We start from the raw sequence: 14,872 nt of genomic DNA, 5'->3' as shown, positions 1-14,872 counted from the left end.
ATTAATAATGATCTTATCAATTAACTAAAGATATTTACGCCGTGCTGAGTGGCATAGGCGGTTGAGGCGCTGGCCTTCTGGCAGGTTCGATCCTGGCTCAGTCCGGTGGTGCTCAAATACGTCAGCCTCATGTCGGTAGATTTACTGGCACGTAAAAGAACTCCCGCACAAGACAAAATTCCGGCACCTTGGCGTCTCCGAAAATCGTCAAATAAGTAGATATTGGAACGTAAAAAATATAACATTGGTTAGATAATTCCAACCAAATGATCAGTGCCATGCTAGGGACAACGGATGGCAGCAGCACTGCCTTCGCCAGTGTTCTGACCAGTTCTGACAATAGGTAGCCTAGCATGGGGCGTCCCTATTACATCTTAGGGCATCATTTTAAGTTCTTTGTTGCTTTCTCTCAGCAACCATTGTTGTGACATGTTTCCATTTATTGTTTTCTCCCGATGAAGAAAGGCAAGATATCTTTCGAAACGCGCGTTGAGTTTGTTTATATAAATTTATTACACGGCATAATCCCAAAACAATTACATCTTGAATATATCCGAGCATTAATCGAAGTTAAACACGATATGGCTGAGCTGGGTATTAGATAGCGCCATTTTCAGAACCAGGATTAAGGAGTTTCGGGCGTTCCAGGAGAAAGAGAAGCAAAGGAAATCTGTCTGGATGGAGGAAAGAAGGAGCGAACATAGTGAAAGAATGATGAAATACTGAAAATACATCAAGACAAGGAGAGGAAGAAAATCATAAAGTTACTTCACGTGGCCAACAGCTGGCCAAGATCGAAGAAATAATAATAATAATAATAATAATAATAATAATAATAATAATAATAATAATAATAATAATAATAATAACTCTCAAATTCGACATTATCAAACTGTAATTAGACCTAAAGGACTAAATGCAGAAGAATGTTTAACTCTTCGAACACACAGCCTGTTTGATAAACTGGCAATTAAAGAAAGGAGGATTATCCGAAAAATTCCTGGTTCCAGTCTCAAAGATGGTGTTTACAGACATCTGAGCAACTTAGAAATATGCACCCACACTGAAAATATATCAAGCGTAAGCCGGTAAAGAAGGATAACATTTTACGCTCACCTCTTCAGATTGCCAACTGAAAGAATCTGTAAACGTTAGTTATCCTACATCAGAAGTCTCAAAACGATTCCTCTTTGTTTGGTGGAGAACGATCAGGATCTTTTAAAGTATGGAGTCACAGAAACAGATATTCAGCTCCGAGCACTACTTAAACACATACTTAGAGAGGGTTTTCAAGTAGAAGTCCCAATTTGACTGAAACATGTCTATTCTGATGCATCGAAGAAAGCACACTCCGAAAGGATGAAAACCTGGTGGGCCCGCAAGAAGACAAACTAATAATAATAATTTTATTTGCTTTACGTCCTACTAACTACTTTTACGGTCTTCGGAGACGCCTAGGTGCCGGAGTTTAGTCCCGCATGAGTTCTTTTACGTGCGGGTAAATCTACCGACACGAGGCTGTCGTATTTGAGCACCTTCAAATACTACCGGACTGAGCCAGGATCGAACCTGCCAAATTGGGGTTAGAAGGCCAGCGCCTTAACAGTCTGAGCCACTCAGCCCGGCAAGAAGACAAACAGTTGAGACTTCGCGGTCCTTAGTGGCTCTAACGATGAATAATAATAATAATAATAATAATAATATGACTTCAGCTACCGTGTGCAGATATTTTAATTTGACGCTGTTAATGCTGGGTGTGCGTCTTTTATTTGTTATGCCAATATTTTATGAAGAACCGAGAAATGTTAAAAGAAACAAATTTAGTGAAAACTCACACATTCACACATAACTACATGATATAGCCTACGTACTCAAGAGGAAATCTTTAGACTGTCTTTTGAAGGTAATTCATGAGGAACAATTTCTAATTTCAGGGGGTAAAGTATTCCATATTCTAGCGCCCGACACAAGGAAAGAATTACTGAAGGCAGATGAATGATGTGGAGATATTGCAATTGTTGACCCAGATCGCGTGTCACGGTCATGAAAGGAAGATAGAAAACGGAAATTACTGGAGAGATATTCAGGCATATTTTCAGTCAAGAGTCGATAGATAAGGGTTGATACATGGTGATTTCTCTGCTGCTCTAGTTTTAACCAAGAAAGCTGTGCATAAAAGGGGATACATGCGAGGCAAAATTCAATGGAAAAATTAATCTAATGCAGGAGTTTACTGTACTGTATGCTGATGATATGGTAAGTAACAACAAGACATCGATACAAGAAGCGCGCAACAAACTAGAGGAATGGTCTCATGAAAATGACATGCACATAAACCAGAATAAAACAGGGATCATGAAGTTTCGTAAAGGACGAAAGCTGGCGACAAATGACACACTCCTCTACGGAGACCAGAGACTAGAAATGGTTAAGTCGTTTAAATATTTAGGGGTGACACTATACGTTACGGGATTCATTTTCACGAAGCATATTGAACCACAATAGACATCTGTAATTTCACATTTCTCTCACTCAGAACCACAGTGTCACTGTTCAGACTCAAAGTCGCCCCTGTGGCATCATATGCTATAGAAATAACGTGGCCATATCTGAAATATAAAACAACTTAAAGCGTTAGATAGAGTCAAAGCCAGATATATTAAAATGACTCTCTGTATCTCAAAAGTTTGTCCCAACCCGTCTTGTACACCAGTTGGCAGAAAGTACATCTTTCACAGAGGACCTGATAATCATTCACAACCTGTTGCCTATCCCATCCAGTAAAAAGTTCCTAAAATAGCGACGACAGTAAACAGCAGAAATAGATCCAGAGTTCTTCCTCACCCCACCGGAGGAAAGGAAAATAACCAACTACAAGTTGAGACAGCTATTCACAAGAGGAGCAATACATGGTTTTTACTACTGCATCTGTAATATGAAAGGCTATCATCAAATGTCCAGTGAATGCGTCTGTGAAATCGGCAGAATATACTGTTCATTATACCACCTGCCAATCTCCCATTATGCTAAAGACGATACCTGGCAACGACAGTTAAACATTTTAAATTTTAATTTATTTGTTCTCGGTCGGTCTGTACACATTGTGTTTAATAGATGTATTAATTAAAGTCGTTTAAAAGTGTCTCGAATAGGCGGAACTTTATAATTAATCTCTCTTAGAGGCACATGCAAGTCAATACGAAACTATCATGAAGTTTATTGTGTGTAATCTTAGAAAACAGTTCTTAGCAATTTTCTTATATCTACACTAATATTTACCATAGATCTCATTCCTTGCCTTTGATAATCTTTCATTCCCTTTCACAAAGAGTTAATTAAAAGTCCTTCCTCATTAATGCCCACGTGGCCACGTCACGTTTTTCTCATTAATTTCGCACACTGCTTCCCTGGAGATAGCAAAGAGGATTCCTTAATTATTTTCCGGTACTTCATTACATTTTAAACACACAGATTTAAACATCCAATCATGACTGGAGATTCGTAACTCTCCATTACAGTATTTCTAATTAACCCCGCCGTTGTTGGATTTATTTTTTTTAACTGCAGCAGTAATGCCACCTAGTGGAGATGAGTGGCAAAGAAGAGCCAGGACACAACAATAGCCCGTCAGTGTAATGTTATTGGTGATAAGTTTTAGAGACTTACGATTTCGTAGGCCAAAATATTTTGTTTTCTTCCGGCTCAGTGATATTAAAACATTCGAAACGTAGGCTTCAACACTCTTTTGTGATTCGATTATCCTTCATTCTTCGAGTGATTATTTCTTCATCTTTTACTTCTCATTTTGATAGTCGTTTTCAATATCTTCCTCATCAATAGGGGCTAATGATCTCACAGGTGTGCAACAACCCCTGTAACCAGGTAGTTCCTTAGGATGCCAATTGAATAATATTTTCACGTCAGCGATGCTGGTCCTCGGTGGACTGTTCTCAGATGCCACATATTCCTATCCATGGCTTTAGCTGTTTTTCCCTCGAGATTGCCGTTGGTCTCCCTCGAAATCTTCTCCCTGGTGGAGACTAGTTGAGAAAACACTGTGTCCATTGTTCTTCCTCCCTCCGTCAGCCATGTCCATACCATAATCTCGGTGCATCCGTCTCTATTCTAACACATTCGTTCCTCAGCCGATCCAAGCGGTTAGGTCTCGTGATTCGCCGTAACACACCCATTTTCACAGCCTCAGTCTTACTCCTTTGTTTCTCGTTCAGAAACCAACACTCCGAGTCACATGCCAGAATGCTAACATCCATAGCACGCAACACCATTTTCTTTATTCGGCTCGACATGCGCCGATTCCAAAATATCCCATTTAAATATCAAATAGCTATCTTTGTTGACTTACAGATATTGTGGGTGAGGGCAGTGCAATAACACCCACGCTATCCCTTGCCTGTCGAAAGAGGCAATGAAAAGGGGCCCAAGGCGCTCTTAATTTGGGAGCATGGGTTGGCAGCCACGGGGCCCTTAGCTGAGTCCTGGGATTGGTTCCGCTTACTTGCGCCAGGCTACTCACTTTCATCTATCCTATCTGACCTCTCTTGGGCAACTATTGTTCTTTCCTGACCCCGTCCTAGGGAGTCTTTAATTTTCACGCCCTTCGTGGCCCTTCTCTTTCTTTGGCCGATACCTTCATTTCTCTAAGTGTTGTACCCTTTCCATTGTTTCTCTCTGATCAGTGTTATAATAGAAGATGGTTGCCTAGTTGTACTTCCTCTTAAAACAATAATCACCACCACCTGTCTACCTAGAATTAGCATTATCAGTTTCGCGACACCATCGTAACCATGATAACCAGTGTCAGTAGCGCCATCTTCTCACTGTGCCCTTTCTTCCTGTAACTATGAGCTTCAGAAAATCTCGTATCAAGTGAACCACGTTCTGCTACTGAGTCCAGAATTAAAATCCTTGAACTGGGTGGAAAACGAACCCAATGCCTTGGAATAAGAGACAGGTACACTACCTCTATACCACAGGTCTGATTAATAATAATAATAATAATAATAATAATAATAATAATAATAATAATAATAATAATAATAATAATAATAATAATGTCCGCCTCTGGTGTAGTGGTAGTGTGATTAGCTGCCAACCCCGGAGGCCCGGTTTCCATTCCCGGCTCTGCCAGGAAACTTGAAAAGTGGTACGAGGACTGGAACGGGGTCCACTCAAGCCTCGGTGTCAACTGAGTAGAGGTGGGTTCGTATCCCACCTCAGCCATCTTGGAAGGGGTTTTCCATGATTTCTCACTTCTCCTCCAGGCAAATGCGGGGATGGTATCTAAATTAAGGCCACGACTGCTTCCTTCCCTCTTCCTTGCCTGTCACTACCAATCTTCCCATCCTCCCCCCCCCACAAGCTTCTATTCAGCATAGCACGTGAGGCCGCCTGGGCGAGGTACTGGTCCTCCACGCCAGTTGTATCCCGACTAAATGTCTCGCGCTCCATGACACTGACCTTGGAGCGGTAGAGACGACATCCTTCGCTGAGTCCGAGGGAATAAACAACCCTGGACGGTGAATGGGCTAAGATAGGACAATAATATTAGTATTTTATTGATTCGTTATGCCCAACTAAGGAGTATGTGTGAACTTATTTAACACAATGTTTCTTCTTTGTCCCAAAATATCTTCATTCTTTCGCTGTGCTACTTTTTGCGTTCTTCCGTCCGTCCTGTAGCTTGTCTTTTAAGCTGATCAGCAGATTTATGTTTGTTTAGGAGATTTCTGATTTGTTTTTCTATCTGGCAAGATTTCTTCATTTATATCAATTTCCTGAAGATCTTTGTTTATTTCTGTAAGCCAGTTGTTATGATTTTTTAGAGATACTGTGAAATTTAGTAATTTCTTTGTTAGCTTACTGTTATCCATCCTGATCGGTGACCATAGAATTTTAATCTTCTTTTTCAAATGGTGTCTGTGATTTTTTTTCTGTTACTTGATAGATTTCCTGTTATTTTCTTTTCATCCAAATATCATTTTCGCATTTAGGTCCTAGAATTTTCGTAAGAATTTTCCTCTGAATTTTCCTCTCTTGTGTTTCGATGTTTTTAAATGTGCGATCTGCCATCAATTATCAAAGTTTCTGATGCTTAAAGGGCTTCTGGCTTGACAACTTCTTTCTATTATTGTTCTGTTATTCTATTATTGTTACTTTTGTTATTATTTTTGTTTTATGTGTTTACAGTTTAAAGTCTATATGTCATAAAGGAACGTAATTGGGCTTAGCCTGTGTACCTTCGTATTATCAAATAAATAAATAAATAAATAAATAAATAAATAAATAAATAAATAAATAAATAGTGTTGTAGTGTCGTAATTTTGCGTTTTGGGATATAGATTTTTTGTTGTATCTGCTCCAGACAATTTTGTATGCTTTTTATCCCGTTTGGTTGTATAATTTTGGCTAGGTATTTGAATTTATCTATTTGGGAGATTTTACCATATCTAGTGATTAGAGGATGGTTGTTAAATCCTGATTTTGTACCTTCCATATTTCTTTTCATGCCTTTGCCGGCAGGACCTAGTGTTTACGGTGCACTATGTCTTCTGGTGTAGGCTAGAGCAATTTTGTTACTTTCATTGATCTGTGCCTGTCTTATCCTTGGCTTTGACGATATGAAAGTGACTGAGGTATGAACCTTCTCATTCGTTTGTGGATACTACAGTCCTTTTTATTTCTATTGATATATGGTGTGAAAATGTTGCTCATAGGGTCGGTTGGTGCATGCATTTCAGTAGTCTTGGCAGACTGATATGTAATAGCAAATTCTGGCTCGGTGAGGAAAGCAACGGGGAACAACCTCACTCTTCATTTCGCTAGTACGCACCTTCAGTGATGCCTAGGCCATCTATGGCAGCTGATGGCAGAGCTGTTGAGGATCCAACTAGACTTAGGGCTGAAGACTGAACATTCATACATATTTCTTTTCATATGAAATTTGCAGACCTGTTCTTGCCGCTATTTCATGAAGTTTTTCTACGGACTGGAGTGCTTCTTGTTTGTTGCTGGAGAGGATTGCCACGTCATCTGCAAAGGCGACGCAATCGAGGTGAATTTTGTTTTCGAGAAGTCTACCAATATGGATCCCTTGGCTTAAAAAAACGTAATATAACAGCCAGGAAACATCTTGAGGCAACCTCTAAGGCTCAGTACCTTAGTTGTATCCCTGAGACCGACTTCGATCGATCTTATTAGCATGATGGAAATGCCAGTTGACCAAACAATAATATTAGTATTATATTTCCGAGGTCTAGAATGTCTTCCACTTTCTCACAATTCATGAACCTTCTCATTCGTTTGTGGATACTACAGTCCTTTTTATTTCTATTGATCGGAACTCTGTATCTCCTGCTGTGGGTGGAGTCAAAGGATGCATTAACTGTGTAACCCCTGCATGGCTACTGAGAGGGGAGCAACCAAACAATCGTTACCTGCTCTCTCGTCTTCTAAGCACAAAACAATATCCGTATGCTTCTCCGTGTAGCAGACAATATGTACGAGTGGAAAGTTTTTCCTTTGGTTATGTTGTACGCTAATAATATTTGAAATACCAAAAGCTAAACAAATAATAATTAAAAGGGACGACTGATTTCTCACGGTGGAACTATTTTGGTTCATGCTACTGTGAAATCGATAATTCCCGGCTGTCGGATTACCTTGCGGCTGTCAAGAGCTTTAATTATAGCACGACGAGCTGGAGTTTATTGAAGGTAACGGGGAACCTCCAGGCAGGGAAGTTTATTAGCTCAGTGTTAATTTCTCAGACGTGGTTTAGACTTGGAACGTTCCGACGATGCTTGAGGATGTATGAGGCAATCTTACACTCAGTGAAAATTGTGAACAACCTATTCTTCTAGATAAGTGACATTTTTAAATTACCCCGAAGAAATATAGGGAGACTTCTCAATGGTAGACGTCTATAGGGATTTACAAATTGTCAGCTATTCAAAAAAAGTAAAACAGATTTAGGAACACACATGAACATTTTCAGACAATTTTCCAGTAATGAAATGAGGTTTAATAGTAGGCCTCATGCAGTAACACAAACCAGATAATGTAGGGCATATTCAGTGAAACTTCTCCGAGATCAAAATGAAAAGACAAGACATTAATCTATATAAATAAAATCATAACAACCGTGTGCCTGTACATTGAAAAGGTTGGCGGAATTTTCGTACAGTTATCTGTTTCCGGTGTAATAATGAACATCTGCATATTTCTTTTAGCTTTGGTTCCTGTTTCTCTGAATTCTTATGGTTGGAAAACTACTTGATATCTTTCTACCAAACTTTATATATAGAACCCACCTGCCCTTGGGTACGTTTTAGGACCAATATTATTTCTAAATCCTGAACGGAATGGGTGGTGGTGGTGGTGGTGGTGGTGGTGGTGGTGGTGGTGGTGGTGGTGGTGATTACTGTTTTAAGAGGAAGTACAACTAGGTAACGATCCTCTATATAACACTAATCAGAGAGAAAAGTGGAAGCGATCCGACACTACGAAAAATGAAGGGCGTGATAATGAAAGACTCCCTAGGATTCGCAAACCTAATACCTTCGGGGTCGGATAAGAACAAGAGTTGACCAAGGGCGGTCGGATAGGATAGATGAAAGTGAGGACCTGGCACAAGTGGATGCAATTCCAGTACTCAGCTAAACGCCCCGTGGTCGCCAACCCACGTTCCCAAGTTAAGAGCTCCTGAGGCCCCTTTTAGTCGCCTTTTACGAGAGGCAGGTGATACCGTGGTTGTTATTCTACCGCCCCCACCCACAGGGGGATGGGGGTTACGGAAGATGATATCATGGACAGAAATCGATTTAGACAACTCGTCAAAAAGTTCCGCGGTTTCCAGGAGACTGGGGAAACACTAGTGAGAAAAAGGAAAACCCTGTACAGAATAATAGAAAAAGGAAGTAAGAGAAAGGATGAAAAGATACTGACAGAGGGTGAAGGCAGAGGAGGCTAAAAACACTGCAAAGATTGTCAAACGTGGTCCATACACGGCTGAAACGAAAGAGAATGAAATGATAATTAGATTAGTGTTATATTTACGAGGTCTAGAATGTCTTTCATTTTCTCACAATTCATGAGACTTACCATTGTTTTGTGAATACACATGTTTCCTTCGATTTATTGGAACTCATCTTCCCCTGCGGGTGAGTCAAAGGATGCATTGTCTGCACCGTCTGTATGTCTTAAAAGGCTACTAAGAGGGGAGCAACCGAAGAATGTGTGCTCTCTCTCTCTCGTCTTTTAAGGGAACCGGGAAGTGTGACAATAGAAAAATGTAACTTCCGATGTTTAGTTACATATATCAGAAACTAAGAGTGGTATTTCCTTGAATTTTATTTTGATATATTACGAATACATTCACCATTATTTGGGTAGAATATTAAGCTTACATGTTTAATATTTTGTGTCAGATAGAACATTATAAAATATAATATTTCTAAAAAAATATTGTAAAAATGTCCCTCGACTGATGTACCTTTTCCTGAGAAAAAACTCAAACCAGACCCAGGAAACTTTGCGTGCGTAATATTTAAACCTTTTTTTGAGCTGCTGAAGTAAAATTATTGTCCTATTGTTTACAGGAGATGAGATTTTTTATATCCCAGTTAAAAACTGAAATTTTCTGTAAAATTTTCAGTGCTCTTCAAGCTGGCCTCCATGAACCAAACAAGATATCTGATTAAATTTACTTCCACAAGCATAATCTATATAGTGTCCAAGAGACTACAAATTTTCAAATACATTAACGTGATAGTTTCTGAGAAAAATGTACACAAAGTTTCAAAAAATATGACACGGAAAAGCCAAAAATAATGACTGGTAGCTGGCATCCAATGATATTCAACGTGCAAAGTTATGTTTATCCCTAATTTTATTGCCTAAAATATAACTTCAGCGAAATAATTGATACACCAAATTCTTCAGGAAATATTTGTGATTTTTTAAAAGCTCAAAACCGAAAATTGACTTTTTTTACCCCATCACACTTCCCAGTTCCCTTAAGTCCAAGAGCATATCCATATAATGTTATTCCATATATATTTTCCTCACATGCATAATATGTTACAGTGATCCTTGCTACATATGTATCCATAAAAACGCACACAAAGTGCTATCACTTGTGTACACTATTTTATTTACAGGTTATATACACAAATTCACACGCATAAACTAATAGGTACAACTCCAGCTAAAGCTCACCAGCGCAGAACCTCTAATAAGCTGACATCATAACACTACTTCGACAGAATATGAAGAGACTGCAACAGTTGCATGTCAACTACCAACCCAACAAAACCAATTCACATACTTCAGACACTTGCTAACACGACTTCCACACAATTCTCATAAAAATAACTCCAGTTAACCATCAAGACTGCCTCTTTATATATGTTGCCTGGCCAGGCTTGTGGAAGGATATGATACAACATATTTTCTCGTAAATTTCAGTCTCTCCAATAGCCTAGTTACAATGTAAGGAAGGTTGTACACAGTTCTCGTCGTACATTGCGTTGTTCTGGACATTCCAGTGTGTTGCACAATGTTACATTGGATTATACATCATATATACAGGGTATAATAAATTCTGTACTATTAATTATGTGTTCTTACATTAAATAAACTCATATTAATATATATATATATATACAGCAGATGTTTCATGACATAACCTCACAAATAATACGATCGTCCGTACATAACTACGTAAATAATACTAAATGGATGTAAACACTTCATAGCCATACCACCCCCACCCACAGAGGGGTACATCTCTGAGACGGTCCCTGTTTTTGTTCTATAGACAACACTCAATCGGTTGTGAACAGGGCATGGGAAGATGTGGAGACTCACTCTTCAAGCGGGGAGTGCAATCCTCACCAGCATGTGACTGCGGCGCACCACGCCAGACCATTCAACATATTAGGGAAGACTGCAGAAATAGAGCTTACCGAGGAGAGTATGAGGAATTCCTAATGGCGACCCCGAATTACATCTAAGAACTAGATGTTTGTTTATAATGTAGGGATGAATATAATTATGTTATATCCAAAAAGCCATACGTTAAATAAAAATTGCTGCGACATCTGCAAGAGGAGTGCTCCGGATGTTAAACAATTTCAAGCTGGACTGTCTGCTTTTTAATGGAAAAGGAAGTAGACGAATGGTACCATATGCATTAAAAGAAACACCGCAAACTTTATTACACACGACGTGATACATCATAAACTATGATAGCCCATAAAAGTAGCGGTAGTATTCTTTGTTACACAAACATAAACAAAGGTCTGCCATCACGCTTCAAGTTACGAAAGAACTGTGTTTACAGAGAATAACAGGCACTGAATATTTAATTATAATACAGTCCGCCACCGCCGTTACAGCCTGTACGGCGCCAAGACAAGGAGTATCCTAGACCGACGGACGTTGCACTTTGTTTGAATGCTGTGTTACCTGCAACTTACCTCTGTGAACTCTTATTTTCAAATAAGGACTTAATTAAAAATTTGGTCCAGAACTTGATTACCTGATGAACATTTGAAATCGTGCATTAATCTTCGTGTTCTCTTATTTGTCTAACATGAAGGCTATTACTAAGAAAAGTTCCCGCCAAGTTTCACGCTAAGTAGAAAGGTGATTGTATTTTTAATATTTTTATAGCCGTTTCCAGTAGAATTTATTTCCATGTGAACACTAGAGCTTTATTGTTTGTTTGTCCAACCCTTGTCCCGTTTCCCTACGGGGTCTAGTATGAGGTGAGATGAATCTGTCGTGGCGGGTTTTTATGACCGTATGCCCTTCTTGACGTCAACCTCATCAGAGGAGTTAATGATATGAAATGATAGTATAGTAGGGAGAGGGTGAAACCCGGTGCCGGTGCATAGCCTACTCCTGTCGAATAGAACCAAGGGGTCTGCTCAAGGCTTAACGTCTCCATCCGACGGACGAATCACCATCAACAGCGTCATATGCTTTCACTCCATATGAGCACTGCGGAGAGGTTTGGAATTTAATCCGGGCTTTTGGCACGCAATCTAGTGATGGTGGTGGTGATTATTGTTTTAAGAGGAAGTACAACTAGGCAACCATCCTCTATATAACACTAATCAGAGAGAAAAATGGAAGGGGTCCGACACTTCGAAAAATGAAGGTATCGGTCAAAGGAAGACAAGGGCTACGAAGGGCGTGAAAATGAAAGACTCCCTAGCCCTCGCAAACCTAATAGCGTCGGGGTCGGAAAAGAACAAGAGTTGACCAATAGAGGTCGGATAGGATAGATAAAAGTGAGGAGCCTGGCACAAGTAAGTGGAAGAAATGCCAGGACTCAGCTGAGTGCCTCGTGGTCGCCAACCCACGCTCCAAAGTTCAGAGCCCCTGAGGCCCCTTTTAGTCGCCTCTTACGACAGGCAGGGGATACCGTGGGTGTTATTCTACCGCCCCCACCCACAGGGGGACGCATTCTAGTGATTAGAAATTGTATACCACCACCTCCCCTATCCTACCGGCCAATATTCTGATGATGAAATTTTTTTCGACCAACGGGACTCGAATCGGCTAACCTCGGTGTCAGACCGTTTAGACTTCAGCCCCTTAACGATCATGGCCACCAGGCGGGTCACATTAACTGACTTTTTATTTATTACAGCCAACATATGCTGGCGAGATGTAATGCTTTTTTTTTTTTGCTATTTGTTTTACGTCGCACCGACACAGACAAGTCTTATGGCGACGATGGGATAGAGAGGCCCAGGATTAGGAAGGAAGCGGCCGTGGCCTTAATTAAGGTACAGCCCCCAGCATTTGCTTGGTGTGAAAATGGGAAACCACGGAAAACCATCTTCAGGGCTGCAGACAGTGGGGTTCGAACCCACTATCTCCCGAATACTGGATAAGGCCGTCCCGCCAGGTGCGCTGGCAATCAAGTCTTGCGATATCTCGCAGAGTGGCACGTATCCTGTATAGCGTATTTGGTCATAGAAAGTATTTACTAGTATCCAGTAACATGACACTAGTGTCGATGACCAGCAGCGACTATGTGTTAACTCTGTTCGCACAGAGAGAGAGAGATTTCATTTCCCTCTAAGAGACTAGATGAAGTTGTACACGGTGCATTCTCCCTCGCTAACGGCATTACCATCTCATCAGTGCTGGGCGATTGTAATTAGTTCGTTGTTAAACCCACTAACTCGAGAACATTGCGCGAACAGAAGAGATTTGTAACTTGTCACACTGTGCTGCATGCCATGGCTCAACATGGAAATACGATATAAACTCGTTACTGCCGTTCCCTCATTGGAAGGGAATGTAATAACCAAGGCTTCTTTTTCAACCTGAACGGTCCAGAATGTGTTTCGATAGACTTTTAGGATGTTAATTGTCCCTAAACACATAATTTATGAGTATAGTACTTCAAAGCTAGGACTGTAACCCTTTTAAATTCTAGTAATGCTCATTGTCCGCCTCTGTGGTGTTGTGGTTAGTGTGATTAGCTGCCACCCCCGGAGGCCCGGGTTCGATTCCCGGCTCTGCCACGAAATTTGAAAAGTGGTACGAGGGCTGGAACGGGGTCAACTCAGCCTCAGGAGGTCAACTGAGTAGAGGTCGGTTCGATTACCACCCCAGCCATCCTGGAAGTGGTTTTCCGTGGTTTCCCACGTCTCCTCCAGGCAAATGCCGGGATGGTATCTAACTTAAGGCCACGGCCGCTTCCTTCCCTCTTCCTTGTCTATCCCTTCCAATCTTCCCATCCCTCACGCAAGACCCCTGTTCAGCATAACAGGTGAGGCTGCCTGAGCGAGGTACTGGTCATCCTCCCCAGTTGTATCCCCCGATTCAGAGTCTAAAGCTCCCTCGCTGAGTCCAAGAGAAGAACCGACCCTGGAAGGTAAACAGACGAAAGAAGAAGTTATGCTCATTAACAGCGTAATTAGGGGTCAATCAAAAGGGAAATCTTAGAGTTTGACTCGATTATTCTTTTAAAACATGGACGAAAACTAGCTCAGAAAGAAATACAGTAGCAGCCTTTAAAATAAATGAAATGTCGTACGGCTTTTAGTGGTGGGAGTGTTCGGGGACAATTTCGGCCTGCCGGATGCAGGTCCTTTAATTTGACGCCCGTAGGATGAAATGCTGATGAAGACGACGCATACCCAAGCCCCCGTGCCAGCGGAATTTACCTATTATGGTTAAAATTCCCGATCCCCCCGCCCCCCACCGGGAATCCATCCCGGGACCCTTGTGACCAAAGGCCAGCACGCTACCTATTTAGCCATAGAACCGGACAGAAACTTTTGAAATGTGGTGTTACAGAAGAATGCTGAAGGTAAGATGGGATAGATCGAATCACGAATGAAGAGATACTTAATCGAATTGGTGAAAGGAGGTCGATTTGGCTAAATTTGATGAGAAGAAGGGACAGAATGCTTGGGCACATCTTTAGACGCCCAGAACTTGTTCAGTCGGTTTTTGAAGGAAGTGGAGGCGGTAAGAACGGTAAGGGTGGACCAATGTATGAATATGAGAAACAGATTAATGCAGATGTAGGATATACTGTAGTAGTTGCGTAGAAAAATGAAGAGAGCCGAGCTGAGCGACCTTCTGACACCAACTTGGCAGGATCGATCCTGGCTCAGCCCGGTGGTATTTGAAGTTGCTCAAATACCTCAGCCTCGTGTCAGTAGATTTACTGGTATGTAAAAGATCTCTTGCGGGGCTAAATTCCGGCACCTCGGCGTCTCCGAAACCGTAAAAATAATTAGTGGGACGTAAAGCAAATAACATTATTATTATTATTATTATTATTATTATTATTATTATTATTATTAATGAAACGATTACC

The sequence above is a fragment of the Anabrus simplex genome, chromosome 13 (assembly GCF_040414725.1).
Source record: "Anabrus simplex isolate iqAnaSimp1 chromosome 13, ASM4041472v1, whole genome shotgun sequence".
Taxonomy (NCBI): Eukaryota; Metazoa; Arthropoda; class Insecta; order Orthoptera; family Tettigoniidae; genus Anabrus; species Anabrus simplex.
The sequence above is the reverse complement of the archived record's forward strand: the minus strand, read 5'-3'. Positions refer to the sequence as shown.